The sequence below is a fragment of the Pyrus communis genome, chromosome 10, assembly GCF_963583255.1.
Source record: "Pyrus communis chromosome 10, drPyrComm1.1, whole genome shotgun sequence".
Classification (NCBI taxonomy): Eukaryota; Viridiplantae; Streptophyta; class Magnoliopsida; order Rosales; family Rosaceae; genus Pyrus; species Pyrus communis.
Window position 1 is genome coordinate 21,842,284 of NC_084812.1, and position 19,143 is coordinate 21,861,426.

General features: G+C 36.4%; 1 pseudogene; it reads left to right on the plus strand.

The window, feature by feature from the left end:
* Positions 1-6,892: 6,892 nt before the first annotated feature.
* LOC137748860 (beta-D-glucosyl crocetin beta-1,6-glucosyltransferase-like) lies at positions 6,893-8,489 on the plus strand (annotated as a pseudogene).
* Positions 8,490-19,143: the final 10,654 nt, after the last annotated feature.

Genomic DNA, 19,143 nt, shown 5'->3' on the forward strand with positions numbered 1-19,143 from the left:
TATTCTTTAATAATTTCAGGCTAAAAATTTAACCTAGAAGGATTAGGAAGAAAAATTGTTTGTGGATTAAAACCTAAATTTTCTGGTTTAAAAACTTTAGGGTTTAACCCAAGGGTTTGAGATGATCTATTTAATAAACAAGCAATGGTAAATGGAGAAAATATTCAAAAAGTGGGGGGGGGGGGGGGAGGGGGTTGCGTTGGGTTTGGAGAGAGGGAATGACGGAGAGTTGCAATCAGCTAGAAATCTAGAAACTAATAGATTTATTCTAATCAAAATAAAAATCGGGACGGGAGGCCTTGACAGTGAATGAAGGTTCGACTAGGTTTATTAGATGTTATTTAGGAATAATACTGGGTTGAAAAATTACGTTTCAATTTTTTAACTTTTTGTGGTGGGTGGAGAAATATGTGGGTGCACTCTAAATTTTCATGTCAAATGTATTCAACAATATGTGAGTGCTAATAAAACAAATTTTATTTAAAAATAGGGTAAATTACATAATACCCCATCAGGTTTGAGGTCTATTACAACCCTATACAACATCTTTAAAACATTTCACTTTCATACCTCACATACTATTTTATTTCAAAATAATAACTCTGTTACATTTTCCATCCATTGATCTGTTAAGCGCTGACGTGGCTGCTACATTTGTACCACGTGGCAAAAATTTTTTTTTTTTTTTTTAAAACATGAATCTTCTAAATAAATTATAAAAATAAAAAAATAAAAAAAAAAACCAAAAACAAAAGCTGAAACACACCTCCCCACAACCCTTAAACCCAGAAACCTTATCCCCCCTATGACCCACACAGACGCACCTCTCTCCCCCCTCTTCTTCCTCTATTCTCCCTCCTGTAACCCAGAAAAAAAAAAAAAAAAAAAAAAAAAAAAGAGCCGTTCAGTTCGTCTTCCCCCTCCTCATCCTCCTGCTCATGTCTTCTCCCCCATCTTTATCTTCATTACCCTACAACCCAGGAAAAAAAAAAAAAAAAAAAAAACCCTTCAGTTCGTCTTTCCCCTTCCTCCTCCCCTCTCTTCTCCCCCCATCTTCATCTTCTTCCCTTGACCCCCTACCTTCAACCCAAAAAAAATAAATAAAAAAACCCAGATCTCGTCTACGTCGCCATTGCCTGGTTCGTGAGGTGAAAATGGGAGGAATGGGTATGGATTTAAGGAGTGGGGTGTGTAGAGGAGGAAAGAGGGTGGGTGCGGAGGGAGGGTAGGTGCGGGTGCAAGGGTGGGTGCAGGGGGAAAAGGGGTGGGGGTGAAGAGGAGAAAGGGCTCAGGGAAGGTGGGGGTGGGGTAGCATGGTGTGGGTTTTTGGATGGGAGGGGATGTGAAGAGAGTGGAGGATAGGAAAGTGGTTGGGAGGCTTGGGAGGGAGAAGAGAGGTGGGGAGAGGTTGCGTGGGTGGGTTTTGCGTTTTCTAAATTTTTTATTTTTATTTTTTATTTTTAGAAGATTCATGTTGTTTTTTTTAAAGAAAATTAAAAAATTAATTTTTTTGTCACGTGGCACACATTTGGCAGCTACATCAACGCTTAACGAATCAATGGATGAAAAATATAACGGAGGTATTATTTTGAAATAAAATAGTACGTGAGATATGAAAGTGAAATGTTTTAAAGATATTGTATGAGATTGTAATAGACCTCAAACCTGAGGAAGTATTATGTAATTTACCCTTAAAAATATTATTATTTGCACTCTAAGAAAGTTATCTTCTACTCCTTCCAATAAAAGTTTCTCTCATATTTCATAAATTTGTACAACATAATGACGTATTTTAAATTGTCAATAACAACTTCCTATTTTATTAGTTAATTATTTGAATTGTGATAGTCATGCCTTGTTAATTATTTAAAGGATATGAGGAGGTGGACCGTGTCCAGGGACATGAATGACACGAAACCGTGTCGTTGGGTTCCGGGTAGAGCGGGTTGCTTTAGAGGCTCAGTGGCCCGGCAGCTAAGTAGCTCAGCTCAACGGCGCAGACTGCAGGCCGTGGCTCAAATGGCTAGAAGTTGTGGCTCATGCAAGTTTAGGATAGAAAACCCCTAATCTTTTCTTGCTTTTTTTTTTTCTTTCACAATTACCAATTCACAAAATAGTATGTATATAAAATAATGTGAACATAATTTAAGCAGAATTTATAACTCGGAATGCGACATAAACCGTTCATTGGTCGTAGCATTAGCGTTAGATAATCAATATTATTTAAGAAATTTCAAGTTAACAAAATAAAAAACAAAAAGGAAATGTAAAACTGTCGTGTCCCTTTAGTTTTGATTGGGGCATCGAATCTGTATAGTCAATGCTACGGATTGACTAAAATCTATAATTTTTAGGTGATGGATTTCATATGATTATGTAGACTTTTACAAAATCTATAAGGATTTTAGAAGATTTGAGAAGATTCATATAACTGATTTCTATGGATTTTGATAGACTTATGTAGCGCTTAATCTTGATTGTCAAATAGATCAAATGGTGATAAATGTGCCTAGGCCATAAATCTAATCAAACTGTCACAACAACCATTTTTCATCCATAGCTTGTCCCCTCCCTCTTGTGCTATTTTTAACCCAACAAGAATAAATTGATACAACTAAACAGGAGAGAAATGATAAATTACTAGTAGAAGCACATTCAATATCAGAAACACAGCACCAGTGGCAAACCGAGCAAGATCAACAACAAAACCTTCATATTTTTTAAGCAAAAAAATAAAAAAAATAAAAAAGACCTCATACTGTTCACAAATAGTTTTTGAAATCAAATGAGAAAAACTCACAAACCATAATCTTCAGAAAAACCATCCGTAAAAAATTAAAAAAACAAAAAGGAAATTGACCACCTTAACAGATGCATACTAAGAAAGAGTGGGACCCAATAACACAACGAAGAAGAAAGGTCCCATATTTTCAATTTGGTGCTTATATTAGCTTGGGCGAGAAAAGTCAAATTGAAGCTTGAAAAGAAATCCTACAGGTGGAGATGAGATTTTTAGTAGTCTTTGTTATGCATAAAATTCACTCATAAATCCTACAAAATTCTTTACTTAAATAAATCCTTCAAAATCTATGATATTTTGAATGCCTACAAATTTGAATGGGCTTTTTAAAATCTTAATCGATTACCGCTAGATTTAAATGTATTTTTCAAAATCCTCTTGAATTTTAAGTTGACTACACTATGATTTCAAAATCTTTTAAATTCCTCTTTTAAAACCTAATTAATTATATATATTTTGATTTTAAAGTCCATTAAAATCTTATCACATTTTAATTTAACTACACCCCCTAAATCTACCGTATTATCGTTTTCCATTCGGCCATAATTTACATGCGGCCATACAACAAAAGTAAAAGGTCGATTCTTACGTAATCCTTTATCCTGACAACGCAATCTGCAAATACTACAATCTAAGTGGACACCTTCATAATATTCCGTATGTGAAGCTTTCCGCGTGCCTGTGGTTCGATGGCCGTCTCAGTTTTAGCCATGCTGCCATGACTATCCAGACTATTCAGATGTGGTCGGTGTCCGTGTGGAGACATTGTAGAGGATGTGATGAAGAGCATGATAATGAGTGGCTGCAAAGAGATGAGATGTACAAATGGTGATTGTGCAAGGATAATACTCGGAACCGAGATGTTGTGAGTTGAAGTAAAGATTACATCCAACGCTTACATCTGTACTAAGAGGCAACAGTGATGATGATTTGTATAATTGAAACTAGAGTTTCGGATACGCACGTTTTCAAGTCCCTAGGTATGATTTCTCGACCACATGCAGACAGAGAATTCTAGATGCTACAGTAAAACCCGCATGTGATTCTTACCATCTCTAACTTTGTTATACACTAGTGAATTATCTAGTGAGCTGCTCTGCTCACAAAGCTAGAAGCGTAATTGATCAAATTTGTGGGCGGTCTTGTGAAGAAATTCTTCTGATACTAGAACTTATGTTTTATGGAGCATGTTATGCCACTTTGAAATTGGTGTAATTGATCAAATTTGTGGGCACTCTTGTGAAGAAACTCTTCTGATACTAGAACTTATATTTTATGGAGAATGTTATGCCATTTTAAAATTAGTCTATTCTACAACAGCAAATGTTAATCACATTAAAGGTTTGATGAGGACTAGGGGTGGGCAAACGGGTCCAGGACCCGCAGGTTGGGGCGGGTAATTGTGATTCAGGGTGGGTTCGGGGTGGGTACAAATTTATTAAAGAAGAAACGGGGCAGGGTGGGTCGGGGAAAATGTAATTACGGGACGGGCCGGATCCAAAACTTAGGAAGCACGGGCCCCCGGATCGGCCCGTATCTAATATGAGTCTCCTAGTCCACTCACGCTCACTACCTTGATTCGACCTTTCCTTTTCCCAATCCTCTCCAGAGTCTCGAGTCTCCTCCTATACACCACACAACCTGTCATCATCACTGATTTACCATCATCTTCTCATGACTCCCAATTGTGAGTCACCACAACCACCTCCCCATCACCGCGTCGAGAACACCACTATCATCCTGCAAAAGTTTAGTTAATTTTTGAAATAAGGTTTTTTTATTTAGGGATCTAAGTTTTTGAATTTGGATTTGTGAAAATTGCATTCTAGCATGAATACTTATGTTGATAGAATGTTGTTTTAAGAATCAAGTATGTTGATAGAATGCTTTGTTCTCAGTTTCTAGGTCTGTAATTTGGTATGCTCTTATAGGTTCTCAATTTCTGGGTTCCGGAATCTGGTATATTCTCAGTTCTTAAATTTCTAGGTTCTATTTGGGTTCTCAATTTGAATCTGGGTTCTTAAATTTCTAGGTTCTAGTATATGTACACTAGTTTAGTAGTTCTGCAACTTTTGTTGGCATATGTTCGACACGTCGCCCAGCGCCTCGAGCGGCTCGAGACCATCATGGTCAACTCCCCCGGCGACCTCTCCTACCTCCTCTGATGCCGTCCTCTACAACCCCTCTAAGCTCGCCACCTGGTCGACCTGGGTCGACTCCCTCCTCATCAAGTTCAACCACTAGCCCCTCATCTTTCTCCCTTCCGATCTCGACGTCCCCGACGACGTCGTCATCAATAATCGCTTGGAAAATGGCGTGGCAGCGGATAAGGGTCTTGATGTCAGAGACCGAGTCGAAGATCTGGAGGATGGCGAGTCCGGGAGGCGATCAAAACCGAAGAAAAACAAAAGTAAGAAGACCCGTGGACCGGTCCCAAATTGGCCTGTTTCAAACGGGCTAAGTTATGTCCTATTCTAGTGGTCAGATTTGCAATACCCGACGCGACCCACCCCGTTTTCTTTTTAAGCGGGTCCGGTCTGGTCCCTCCAAATTTGGACCCGAACCTGCCCGTGCCCACCCCTAATGAGGACCATTGGACCACTTTGCAGATATAATTATTTTAACGTTTTCTTTTGGAATAATACCTTCACCCCTTATCAAGAAATACATGTATTTCACTATTTATTTTTTTAAAAACATTTTCTAATATTTTAAAATTTTTTGAAATCTATAACATTTTAAAAGAACATTACAGTATTTGGTCTAATATTCTAATAAATAAAATGTTAAATTTCTATCTATGCGTTCTAAGTTCTAAAATTTTCCTTTTATAATTCCTTGTGATAATTTTGACTCTCTCTTAAAATAATAGTAAAGAAAAAGATCAAAGATTAAAGTCGAAAGTTATTTAAAGGCCTAATCGGATAAACGGTCCCCATGGTGATAAGGTAATCAGAAAGTAGCCCTCGTGGTATAGTCTGTTAGCAAATTTAGTCCAAAAATGATTTTTCGTTAAATGTTCGTTAAATACAAGGGTAAAAACGTATTTTGATGTGTGCACCTTCTTCTTCAATGATCAATGTTCAATCTAAATTACGATGAAAGTTAGGTCCAATTCTAAATTTTACTTGACACAAAATGTCGAAGTAAAATATAAAATTCAAAAAATTGAAGTACCATAGTGAAGCCTTGCATCATGAGCCCACAAGTCAACGTCCATGGTGGTGGTTCAACTCTTCGGCGACCCAAGTTAGCTTTTTCGAGCGAGAACCGATGGAAACCGCCCCTTGGGGAAATGGGTTGGGACCAAAAGGGTTAAGGTTTCAAGCTTTGAGAGAGATATTGGGGTGTGGGTGTGGATGTGGTGATGTTTTGCATTACTCTCTCTCTCTCTCTCTCTCTCTCTCTCTCTCTCTATATATATATATATATATATATATATATATATATATATCTGTTTGTTAAAATCCCAATTGTTGTTGTAAAAGATTAAATGTGAGGTTTAGTTTAGTTTAATTTTTTTAGCATTATCAAATGAAGTGTTTCGAGATTGCATTGCGGTTTAATCCATGAATTTTTGGAATTTTGGGGTTGATTTGTTAGTCCCCTTCATCTGTTATGTGCATTGGTTGTACTTACTTTACAGAGAGAGTGGAGAGAGGAGAATTGTTTATCCGAGTAGGCCTTATTTAAACTAAAAGAAATCATGCTCGTAGTTGACAAACCCATGTGTCAGCTGCCAGGGCAGTAGGATTTTATTTTGGAGTTACTTTGTCGTGGGAGCATTTTTTGCTCGTAGGCGTCAGTCGACATTTTGGTCTAGTTGGTTTCAACGTGCCAAAATGTAATAAAGTAACCCTTAGGCCAACAAATAAAAAAGAAGTTTGACTAAACTTCTTTTCTTTGCTTTGTCTTTATCGTATGCATCTTCAGCTTAGGAAGTCACACGAAACATCTAGGGTCTCTATCAATTATTAAAGCTCCACGTCTCTTCAAAATTCTTGTAGTTTCGTCACCTCTCGATCACACTACCCCCTATATATACGTGTCTCCCCGTGGCTTGAAAATATATAATCATCAGATCACTTCCTTTTGTCAAAACACCAACCACAAAAAAGAGTAAAATTTAGAAAGAATGGTTTATTCTCAGCAGCACAGAAGCATTAGTATTCTTATGCTTCCATGGTTAACCCACGGTCACATTTCTCCCTTCCTCGAGCTAGCCAAGAAGCTCACCCACAAGAGAAACAATCTTCACTTCTACATTTGTTCCACGCCTTTGAACCTCACCTCCATCAAACCCAAACTCTCTGGAAAATACTCTCACTGCATTGAGTTTGTGGAACTCCATCTTCCGCACGATGAGTTGCCTGAACTGCCACCTCACTACCACACCACCAATGGCCTCCCACCCCATCTCATGTCCACTCTCAAAAAGGCCTTCAACATGTCCAGCAGCAACTTCTCCGACATCCTCCAAACCCTAAAACCGGATTTGCTAATTTATGATTTTCTCCAACCATGGGCGCCCTCTCTAGCTTTGTCGCACAATATTCCGGCCGTTGAGTTTTGTACCATTAACGCTGCCACCATTATTTCAATTTTCGCTAACCATTTCAAGAATTCCAGTCTCGAATTTCCTTTTCCAGGAATCCATCTTCGGGATTACGAGATCAAAATGTTCAAAAATCAGGTGGAGTTTTCATCAAATGGCCTAAAGGACGGAGAGCGCATACAGCAGTGCAGTTCTAGTTCTTGCAACATCATTTTGGCGAAGACATCCAGAGAGATTGAAGCAAAATATATCGATCGTCTCTCTGATTTAGTCGGGGAAGAAGATTGTGCCCGTCGGTCCACTAGTTCAAGATCCACTGGACCAAAAAACCGACGAGGAGTCTCCGATCATCCAGTGGCTGAACAAAAGGGAGAAGTCTTCGGTTGTGTATGTTTCCTTTGGGAGTGAGTACTTTTTGTCCAAGGAGGAAATAGAAGAGATAGCTCATAGGTTAGAGCTGAGCAAAGTGAGTTTCATTTGGGTTATTAGATTTCCCAAGGAAGAAAAAACCACAAAAGTTGAAGAAGTATTGCCAAAAGGGTTTGTAGAGAGGGTGGGAGAGAGGGGAATGATAGTGGAGGGTTGGGCACCACAAGCAAAGATATTGCAGCACCCTGGCGTCGGTGGGTTTGTGAGCCACTGTGGATGGAGCTCTGTGTTGGAGAGCATCAAGTTCGGCGTTCCAATTATAGCCATGCCAATGCAACTTGACCAACCAGTAAACGCCAAACTGGTAGAGGAGGTCGGCGTGGGTGTGGAGGCTAAGAGAGCAGAAGGTGGTGGTTTGCAGCGAGAAGCGATTGCGGAGGCGATCGGAGATGTGGTTGTGAAGAAAATTGGAGAGGGCGTGAGAATGAAGGCACTGGAAGTAAGAGACAACGTGAAAAAGATTGAGGATGAAGAGATAAATGACATGCTGGAGCAGCTGGTGCAACTATGTGCATAGTGCATATGCGAAATGGACACAAGATTTAAAATAGCTTACGTACATATATATCAGTTTAATTTGAAGGATTATATAGTACATCTACTTCTGTTTTGGTGTTTTTTTTTTCTTTTTTTGTAATGCATAACCTAGAATGCTTATGTACAAAACAAAATAATTTTCCAGATTATGCGTTTACTCCATATTGTACCAAATATTGTGTAACGTTATCGTTGTATAAAAAGAGAATTTCGTTAAATTTTTTAGTCCTATAATTACATTAGATATTCATCCATTATATACAAAACTAGTCTCTCCGATAACAAACAACCATTGAGTACCATAATTACATTGGATATTCATCTATTATATACATAGCTAGTCTCTCCGATAACAAACAACTTGATAGGATAAGTTGTACACAGATAAAAATGTTTGGTTATTGACTAACAATGTGTTATTATCACTTGAGTTCTGACTATGCCGTGCAATTTTTTATTTTGTATGTAGAACACAACTACATATTTGTATTTTCGTACTCAAAATCTTGTTCAAGAGCCGAATTGTTTTGGAAAAATCAAATTGGGTTTTCGTAAATGTCGAAGTTCATCCAATAAATTTTTTACCTTAAACTTCAATAATATCCTCCAATTGAAAACTGAAAACTTTTCCATCTTCCTGTGTTCCCGACGGAAAAGGATCCTTGCCGAATCCTTCTCCTGATCGGAATTATCTATCGTACATCGTACGGTCAAAAATTATTTTAAAATTTAAAACTAAATATAAATAATATCTAACAAAAATTGACTGTACGATAAACGATAGCAATCTCCTAGCAGGTCCTTCTTTCCCATTCTCTACCTTCTCCACCTTTACCCTCATTTCTCTTTAAGTGCTATTTTGCCCCATCCCTTTAATGATGGTGGTTGGCCACATCTCCCCAAAGATGGTGGTTCACTCCAATCCTCTTTCAATGGTGGTTGTGAGCTCGAGTTTCGTCTCAATTTGGGAACTGGACTTTTCCTGTGTTGATTTTCCTCTAATTGCCCACTGTTTCTTGCCAATATGCACCAGATTTTCTTTAGCCCCAAACCCACAAATCCTTAACCCAAACTACAATTTCACCCACACGCTCTCCATCGTCATATGCTGTTTCCCTTTCACCTCCATCCTGGCCCTACTGACTCTCACTTTCTGTCAAATTGGCTGCTTTCGGTTAAGTACTCTAACGAACTCTTGCGTCTACTACCCACCCCGAGAGCGAATCGTCGCTCATTCAGTTGGAGGTGTGTGAAACCAAGACATTGGTTTCAGCGCGGAGATCTGCCCCGCCTCCTTCTTTGGTTCTGGATTCATGTTGTGACTTTCTGGTGTTAGAATTATGTTCTTGCTGGTCCCGGGGTGGTGGATTTAGTTGTGAAGTTTGGCTACTCCAATCGGTTTGCAGGTTGTTTGGTGGTGATTTTGAGTTTTGGTTTTGCTATAATGTTGTTTGTTTGTGGTTTAATTTTGTTTATCATTTGGGGCTTTTGAAGATCTCGATATGGTATGATCTAGGGAGCACTTGTTATTTTGTGGTGTTATTTTGTGGTGAAAAATTGGCAGTGTGTGTGGTTAGTCGCCTCTTGGTTCCGAGTTTCTGCAGCTGGCCATCCCTCACATAGGCATCCATGGTTTTCCGTACTAGCCATTTTTGGTCCTCTATTGGTTGAGCCATTTATGCATTTCTGTTATTTACCATTTTATACTCAGAAACCATTACTCATGCTTTGTTTGCATTAGTGACGTTTCTTTTTGTATGGTGAGTCCTTTTTAAGCCTCGTTGTAAGCTGTTTTATGTTCATTTGAACTTTGTTTAATGAATTACTTTACCTTTGACAAAAATAAAATAAAAAATTGAAAACGATAATATTCTCGAACTTTTTTCCTATATGCAGTTGTTATTCCTTCTTAATATTTGGTATATATGATTGTTAATAAATTCAATTAATTTGTAATGTCATATATTTAACTGTATGATATCAAATATCAAAACTACTAATGAATTGTATCTAAAACTAAGAATGATCGAATTAAAATACAAAAGTTGATTACTAAATACATAATCTAAAGTAAAAAACTTTTAGAATTTTGGAATATTTCAGAATTCTTTTTGTCGGTATAAGTTTGCAACATTCCAGAAAAATATGGGTTGAAAATTTAGAATTTGTGTATGCGTTATTCAAATTTTCATCCAATATGTTTAAAAACTGTTAATGACCGAATTTAAAATTCTAAACCAACTTGCACCGCTAGGTGTAGACAATTGAGTACATAATTTTTGGCTACTCTCTCCATTTTTCGTTGGATTTAACAGTGTTTGATAAAAGTGGATAGTTTAGAAACAGGCAGTATGTGAAGGCCCTCATTTAAATTACTTCTTAATAGAATGGTTAATTTTTCTTAATTATTGTTTACATGTGTATAATTTGTTTTTACTATTAATTAGCTTTTGTTTTATTATTTATTATTTAGTTTAGAGTTGTATTCTTTTATGTGTTTATTTAGAGTTAAAAATAAAAGGAAAAGGCGGTTGACACACCCCAACCCGAATATCCACTTGGACACCCGAATCGAGCAGTGTTGGCTAACACAACTCAATTTGGATGTCTAAGTGGACATTTGGGTCGGAGTGTGTCAACAGCAATAGTAGGCACATGTTATTTCCCCCTTTCTCCTCACCCTTTTCGCATTCCCTTCCTTCTCAATCTCTCTTTACTCTTTTCTTTGTTCTCACTCCGCGACGGAGAAAACTAAAAGAGCAGAGAGGTATCTTCCTCCAATACCATCACTTCTTCTTATCAAGAGTGATTCATCTATCTGGGCAATCAATTTTAGGCTTGGTATTGGGTGCTTTTGGCGGCAGGACACTAGTCTAATAGGCTGATTAAGCTATCCTAGTAGCCGGAGGTGGAGGGTCGAGCCTTAGGGAATAATCATTAGATTTCGTTCCTTTGTAGTTGGTGATGGAAACCCTAATTTGCTATATTGATATTCCACATATATACCATGTGCTTGTGTTGACTACAGAGAATATTACAAATGGTAAGAAATCCTATTGCTACAATTAAGTACAAGATTGAAGGAATGAATATTAATGCTGGACTTACTTGGTAGGATTGATTGTAGTTGCTGTTTTATTCTCGTCATCCACCCTCAAGCGAAACGCAACAAAATCAAGATTTTTCAAAATGATCGTAGTTCATGATGGTGCCAGCATGCTTTTAATTTGTTTTTTTCTTGGCAAAATATAGTCGTGTTGTGCGTGCCGGGTCACATTCTGAGAATTTTGGGGTCCTAGGCAAGTCTTCAAAGTGGAAACTAAAGTTTTTTTACCTCCGGTTTTTTGTAAATTGATATGTATAAAAAAGAATTTGCTAAATACATTATTAAATTTTATTTTTACATCAAATACCTTTAAAATTAGTATCAAGAGAAGATAGATAGACAATCATTACTTAAATATTACACGTATCAAGTTGTTAGATGCAAATGTACTAAATGTTTGCAGTCAAGAGTCTAAGATTGAGAGTAATGAATAATAAAACTTGATTGACGAGTATAATAAATTCACCAACGCCAATTGTTTTTCTTGTGTTATTTCTAAAATCAACATCATACTAACGAATCGAATATTAAAATAATCTATTGAATAATAAATTATTGAAAAGCAAAATATAAATTCAAAGCTTTTATTACTTTAAAGTACAATCTTCAAGACCATGTGATAATTGATTTAAACATTCGATAGAAATGGAGAGATTGGGAAGTTGAAAGGAAAAAAGGTTGCAAAGGGACTTGAGTTTTATAACTTTATATGCATTTGGACAGATGGATTGAGAGTAAATTAAAACAAAAAAATAATTAGTGACTAAAAAAGCAACTCTATGTTTCAAACTCAACACTCTAAAGAAAAAAGAAGTCAAACATTTGTTAGTTTTTCTTTATTTATATGTCATTAACAAGATATATAAAATTTTTAGGGACCCTTCCAAAGTAGAGGCCCTAGGCAGACGCCTTTATGAACTACCAGCCGGTCCAGTGTGCATGCCATGACTATGCATTCCGTGTTGCGAATCAGCTGATCTAGATTAGTTAGATGACGTCGGTGTCCGTGTGGAGACAGTATGGAGGATGTGATGAAGAGCTTGATAATGAATGGCTGCAAAAGAGAAGATGGACAAAAATGGTGGTGGTGAAAAAAGAAGATTTGAAACCGATACGAATATATTGAATTGAAAAATAAGATTTTATCTGCAAGAACAATCCCTCACTTACTGTATACTAAGAGACAACATTGAAGATTGAATTAGAAACCAATATTAGTCCTGCACGGTTGATTATTGTTCTAAAAAATATAGCGGAAAGTTGGTCTTTGAATGATTAAAGGTTATCTGATGATTTGTACCATTGAAAGTACATGTGATTCGGACATGCACATTTTTAAATTCATATGATTTCTCGAACCCATGCAGACAGAATAACAACTCTATATGATTCTTGTTGCAAGTCATGTTGAATGTGGACGGCCATCACTCTACAACTCATCCTATACTGTCATCCTACAACTCATCCTACCACTCTACAGCTCATCCCACTACCACTCTGCAACTCATCACACTACAACTTTGTCTAAAACTTCACCTATAAATGGAGGAGCATATGAAAGAAAGAAATAGGAAGGTAGAGGAAAGTAAAAAAAAGGAAACTACGAAGGAATGTAAAGAGAGGAAGAAGAGAGCAAGAGATATGAGAGAATAGAGAGTGTTATATTTGTACATCTATTATTCCATATTATAAATAAAAGCACCATTGCTGCTTCGAGGATATACTCCTGTCACATTGACTGTAGAGGAACTTCGTAAATATTGTGTCTTGTTTCATTTATTCCACTGCACACATACCGCCGATTTTACAACACGTTATCCGCACGAGAAACTTTCGTGTCAATGGAAAGCACAACACCAAAAATCTGGTGAAGCACTACATACCTCTCATCATTGTTGGCTAGAATCTCACAGATAAGAAAATCTTCTTTACTACTGATTTTCTTGAAGCAACTACATATCTTGTTGTATGACTGTATAGTATCCTTTGCAGAAGCAAAATGGTACATACTCAAAATTAGTAGAAAATCTGACAGCCATGTAAACAGCCTGTGAACTCCAACTTGCTGACCTTGGATTGAAATACTTTCTTCTTAAAAGTTGTTCGTCTGCCCAGTACTTGTAACATATCAAATTTTTAGAAAACTCCAACGGTGCGATTGTTGCAGAAGTCTGAAACACCAACTCAGTTTTCAATTTCCTTAGAAAACTGGACAGCCATCTTATGAGTACCAAAACTCCATTTTCAGTAGCTCAGATTGAAACTATTTCTTCACAAAAGTTGTCCGGTATCCTCTTATCCATATCATACCAAAATTTGAGATACATCTAACGGTTTGATCTTCTTGCAGATATGACTCTTGACTCCAAAACTTACTGGAACCGTTTCGACTCTTTCAAAACTCATTGGAGGAGGAACACCAATTGAGATTTATTGATACTATCACTTCTTGGGTAACTAAAAAGACTTAAGGGTTGTAAAAATAAAATGAAATAAAAGGGACGAAACAAAAGGAGGTGTCATACAAAGAAAAAGAAAAAAAAAATGAATGAAGACTTAATCATCACTCTTTTTCTATTATTGCTTTATTTATGTGAATGGTGTTGGTTTAAAACCCTTTCATATGTTTTATTTATTTAAGGGCAATTTATATACTATGGCTAGAATTACTGCCTAATGCTTTAAGTTTTGATTTATTTATATGAATGATGTTGAATTAAAGCTCTTGTCACAAGCTTTATTTACTTAAAAGCAATTTATTTACCAAGACTGGAATTACCGGCTATTACTTTGATTTATTTATTGTACTTCTTTTGTTATGATGAGTATATACATGATTCGAAGTTCCTTGTTTAGATCATAACCTGCAGTTTCTTAATCCTCATCACAAAAAATGATTGGACCCGAAGTTCCCTCATGTAAAAAGGTCGGACATTAATTTCCTTGATCATCATCATACAAAAAGATTAGGCATGAAGTCCCTTGATCCTCAAGATCGAACATGAAATTCCTTGATAAGTATGGTAAGTTTGAAGTGCCGAAGTGCCACAACTTAATTGTAATAAAAGACATAAGAGTCTTAGTCCACAGACTATTAAATAAGGACTAGAAGTTCCTTGATTCATGTAAATGATGATTATTGCATGTCACTGGGTATTGATGTTAAACACCATGTTCTTCATGTCCATATTAAAAATGGTTTAATAGAAGCATTTATTAAGCGGATGAAATTGATTACATGCGCTCTGCTCATGAAAACGAAATTGCCAGTTTTCGACATGGGGACATACCATTTTACATGATGCATTATTAGTTCAGTTGAGACATGTTGCCAACCATCAATATTTCTCAGTACAACTCGTGTTTAAACACCAGCCAAACATTACACATTTACGAGTTTTTGGTTGCGTTATCTATGTGCCTATTGCATTGCCACAATGTACTAAAATGAGTCATCATTGCAGATTGGGAATTTATGTTGGATTTGATTCATCATCTATCATTCAATATTTAGAATCCTTGATTGGGGATATGTTTACCGCGCGGTTTGTGGACTTTCATTTTGATAAGACAATTTTCGCGCCATTAGGGGGAGAAAAAATCATTCCAGAAGAACTACGAGAATTGTCGTGGGATGTACCCACTTTGTCTTATTTTGAATCACGAACAAATTAGTGTGAAAATGAAGTGAGAATAATTGTTCATCTTCAAAGTATTGCCAAATCAAATGTCATATGCATTTAATGATGCAACAAAAGTGATAAAATCACATATAAGCTGCAAATGTGCCTGCAAGAATTAATGTCCCTATTAGACAAAATAATGTGGCAGCAAATGATTTATCTGTTACACACTTGAAGCGTGGCATACCTTCAGACTCAAAAGATTCAGTCATTTGAAAGAAGAAGAATATGACACTACTAAACTATGACATTCCCGAAGTATAACTGTTGCATGCCAGAAGCATGACATTTGCCGCATGGATACACGTCCCAGAAGGACAATTTGCGAGCATGAGAATTTTGATGTCTCATGCATGAAGCATGATAGATGTATAGGTTTCAATGACTCAACTCCCGAAAGTGGAGATTAAAATCCAAGCTTTATAACGCTCAAGATGAGGTTATGATCTGCAATTCTCTAAACTATGACTGTCCTGGAAGAGATAGTGTAATGCCATTGAAGAGACAATGGATATCCAAAGAAATGAAAAACTTTTATGCATGCACATGCACATGAGAATATGGGATTACGGATTGATGATAACCAATGGTAATTTTGGTTTTTACAAGTAGCTACCAAATTCATCAATGAGCTGTGTTGATATGAAGTCTCGTTCTTTTTTCGTCAACGAAAGGAAAAATTATTGGCCAAAAATAGAGTAAGGCAATTCCATTACAATTCTGTAAGAACGTGGAAAAATAGATATATATATATATATATATATATGTATATAATACAAATAGCCAAAAGATGTTGAACCAAGGAGATTACATATGGGCATTTGTAATACAGTGAAATACACTCACATGATATGACACAAGGTTACTAATTGAAATCTGAAATTATACTCCTGTAAATGAGTTCATATGAATGGAGAATTGTATACGAAGTGTTGTGAGTCACCCACATCATATCTCCGTAAGTAAATCCCTCAAGTATACATGGGAGCAAATTGCTCTGTATAAATTCCAAATGAACATATGTCATGAAGGGTAGAAAATCCCTAAATTATTCAAATTGCTTGAAGTAAGCTCTCGAAGGGTAAAACATAAACTATGTACTCAATACCAATGAATGGTATAAATTGCCTTAGTGAGTACTTTCATTATGATATTATTGTAATATACTAAAATCTCTTGCAAGAGTTGATGATATTAGATTTGAAATCCTGAAGAGTTTAAAAAGATTATAAAGTATTGAAAGAAATATTGTCTTAAGCTACAGATCGAACAATATACCAACACAAATCTTATCCATGATGTTTATGATATTAAGGGACCATATGGTTTGAAGATTATGAGTTGAATACTCAAATAATTAACCAATATTTAGACACTAAGAATGATCATTTATCTTCGTGAGGGAAAATATAAATTGATATTTGGTCCAGAACTACCACATCTTAGTGAAGTGTATGCTTTATTATATTTAGCACAATATATTGGAATGAAATGAAGCTTATCTATTGATATCTCCGAGAAATTACATACATATGCATGTATTGGAATGAAATGAAGATTATCTATTGATATCTCTGAGAAATTACATGCATGTGCATACGCATGAGTTACAACTAAAAAAATAAACAAACAAGAGAGAGCATTCACAAAGGTTGCTCATGTAAAGCCTCAAATACTTGGCAGAACCCCAGAAGGGGGATGCACTAAAGATTGATCATGCGAAGCCTCAGTACTTGGCAGAACCCTAGAAGGGAGAGACACTGGAGATTGATCATGTGACGCCTCAATACTTGGCGAAACTTTAGAAAGAATAGGCAACATAGGTTGATTATTTAGAGCCTTAATACTCGGTAAAACTCCAGACAATGAAGGCAATTGGTGCCTTTGGAATAAAGCCACAAACCTCTAATGGTTACTTTGAATTCGATTTCGGATTCCTACAACTGGTCAAGTTTTATTTTCATGCTCGTTGAATAATTATTTGCAAGCATGTGCAACTCTTTATTTTCGTGCTTAAGCCTTCTGATATCTTGTCTAAAACTTGCCACCTTAGCCATTAATGATTGGACTTGGCGAGTTCAAGCAAGTAGATGTTGGTCCATATTAGATACAGAGTTCGCACACTGAACACTGAAAGCCAGAAAGTCTTGAACAACCAATTCATTAGATCGTTTTGAAAGTATCATGTTATCCTTGGGAGTGAGAAGATTCCTAGCTACCATTGTAGCAGTTATGTCATTCTTTATCACATAATCCCTAATCGTAAGAGAACCATTAATGTATAAGAAGGATGTGTGCCATAGATTATCTTCAAAAGACATGTTTGCATCTTCCACAACATTCAAATTGAAACGACGGTCAGATGGGCAAGCCATTTTCAGAATTAATGAAGGAAAATGAGGTAAGATAAATTGAAATCTCATAAATGTAAAAAGGGGAAATTTCTGCAGGCAGCAATTTTCTGAGTGTGCTTTTGAACACAATTGATGCCTCTATAAACGAAGAGGCAACATGGCCACTTATTCAAAAATCAAAGAGGCATCGCTCTAAGAACTTCAAAAGCCAGATTTTCCTGAATAAAGTTCGTTGGCATCAGTATCAAAAACTTATATTGTTTTCTTCAAGAGCAAAAATATCTCATATCATCAAGGTCAAAAGAAAAAGTATCTCATATCATGTTATCCCCTTGTCATTTTCTTTGTCCTTGCTCTTACTTGCAAGACAAGGACAAAGAGAGCAATCAGTCGGAACATGAAATGAAACTTCCAGTCAGGAACTAACTGCCTGGGACCTTTCCCTGATTGCTTACCTAGCATTGCTCTCAAGTAGTCATCTTCAACTATTGTTAGGTCTCGGATTTCCTCAGCAAATACCCCAAAATAGTTGATATGATGTTGGCTCTTTACACTGAAGCTACCAAGCATGGATGAGTCGCTGTGCACACCACTTCTGCTATGCAAGAGATTGAAGCAGAATGATTAACGATGAGCCCACAAAAGTTCAAGTATTGCATTGACACGCATCAACCTAAAAAATTTGAAATCAGGGCATATACTCATCATGGGGAGCATCCAAAATAGATCAAGATTTTAACGAGTCAATCGAAAACTTGTGGCCATCCAAGGGGGAGTGTTGTAATTCATATTGAATGTGGATGGCCATCACTCTACAACTCATCCTACTACCACCCTACAATTCATCCCACTACCACTCTACAACTCATCCCACTACACCTTTGTCTAAAGCCTCACCTATAAATGGAGAAGCATATGGAAGAAAGAAATAGGAAGGTAGAGGAAAGAGAAGAGATGAAATTATGGAGGAATGTAAATAGAGGAAGAAGATATGAGAGAATATATAGAGTTATGTTAGTACTCCTATTATTCCAAATTATAAATAAAAGCACCATTGATACTCCGAGGACGTACTTCAGTCACACTGACTGTAGAGGAACCTCGTAAATATTATGTTTTATTTCATTTATTTCACTGCACACATACCGTTGATTTTACAACAATTTTATGTGAGAGTTGAATTATTGAATTATTGATTTATTGATTTATTGATTTATATGCCATATACTAATATTCTGACTATTAGCTGTATAAGTTTACCAAGTATTTGTTGTTCTTTTTGGACACCATTTACCAAAGTCTTCTACTTCTTAATTTACATACAACCATAACATCCTGCTTTTGTTATTGGATTACATATCAATCTGCTACTACTTAATTCGAGAGTTACAGTTAGATAATAGACATCATTGATTAGCTAAGTTCCTCATGTCTGCGTTCGTATAATATCTTACTGATAATATTAGTCTTTGCTTTGCAATCTAAATTCTAATTAGACAAACCACCAACAGCTACATTCTTTGCATCATTGTTTTCGCATGTTTCCCCGCTCTTTTCATTTGATCTTGGTTTTTTATTTTTTAAATGAATGTAAAGATAAATTTACATCATTGAATTCGGTTTGTGAGGATAATTTAGGCAATAAATTTAGGTTTAAAGAGATATTGAAAGTTTACTTA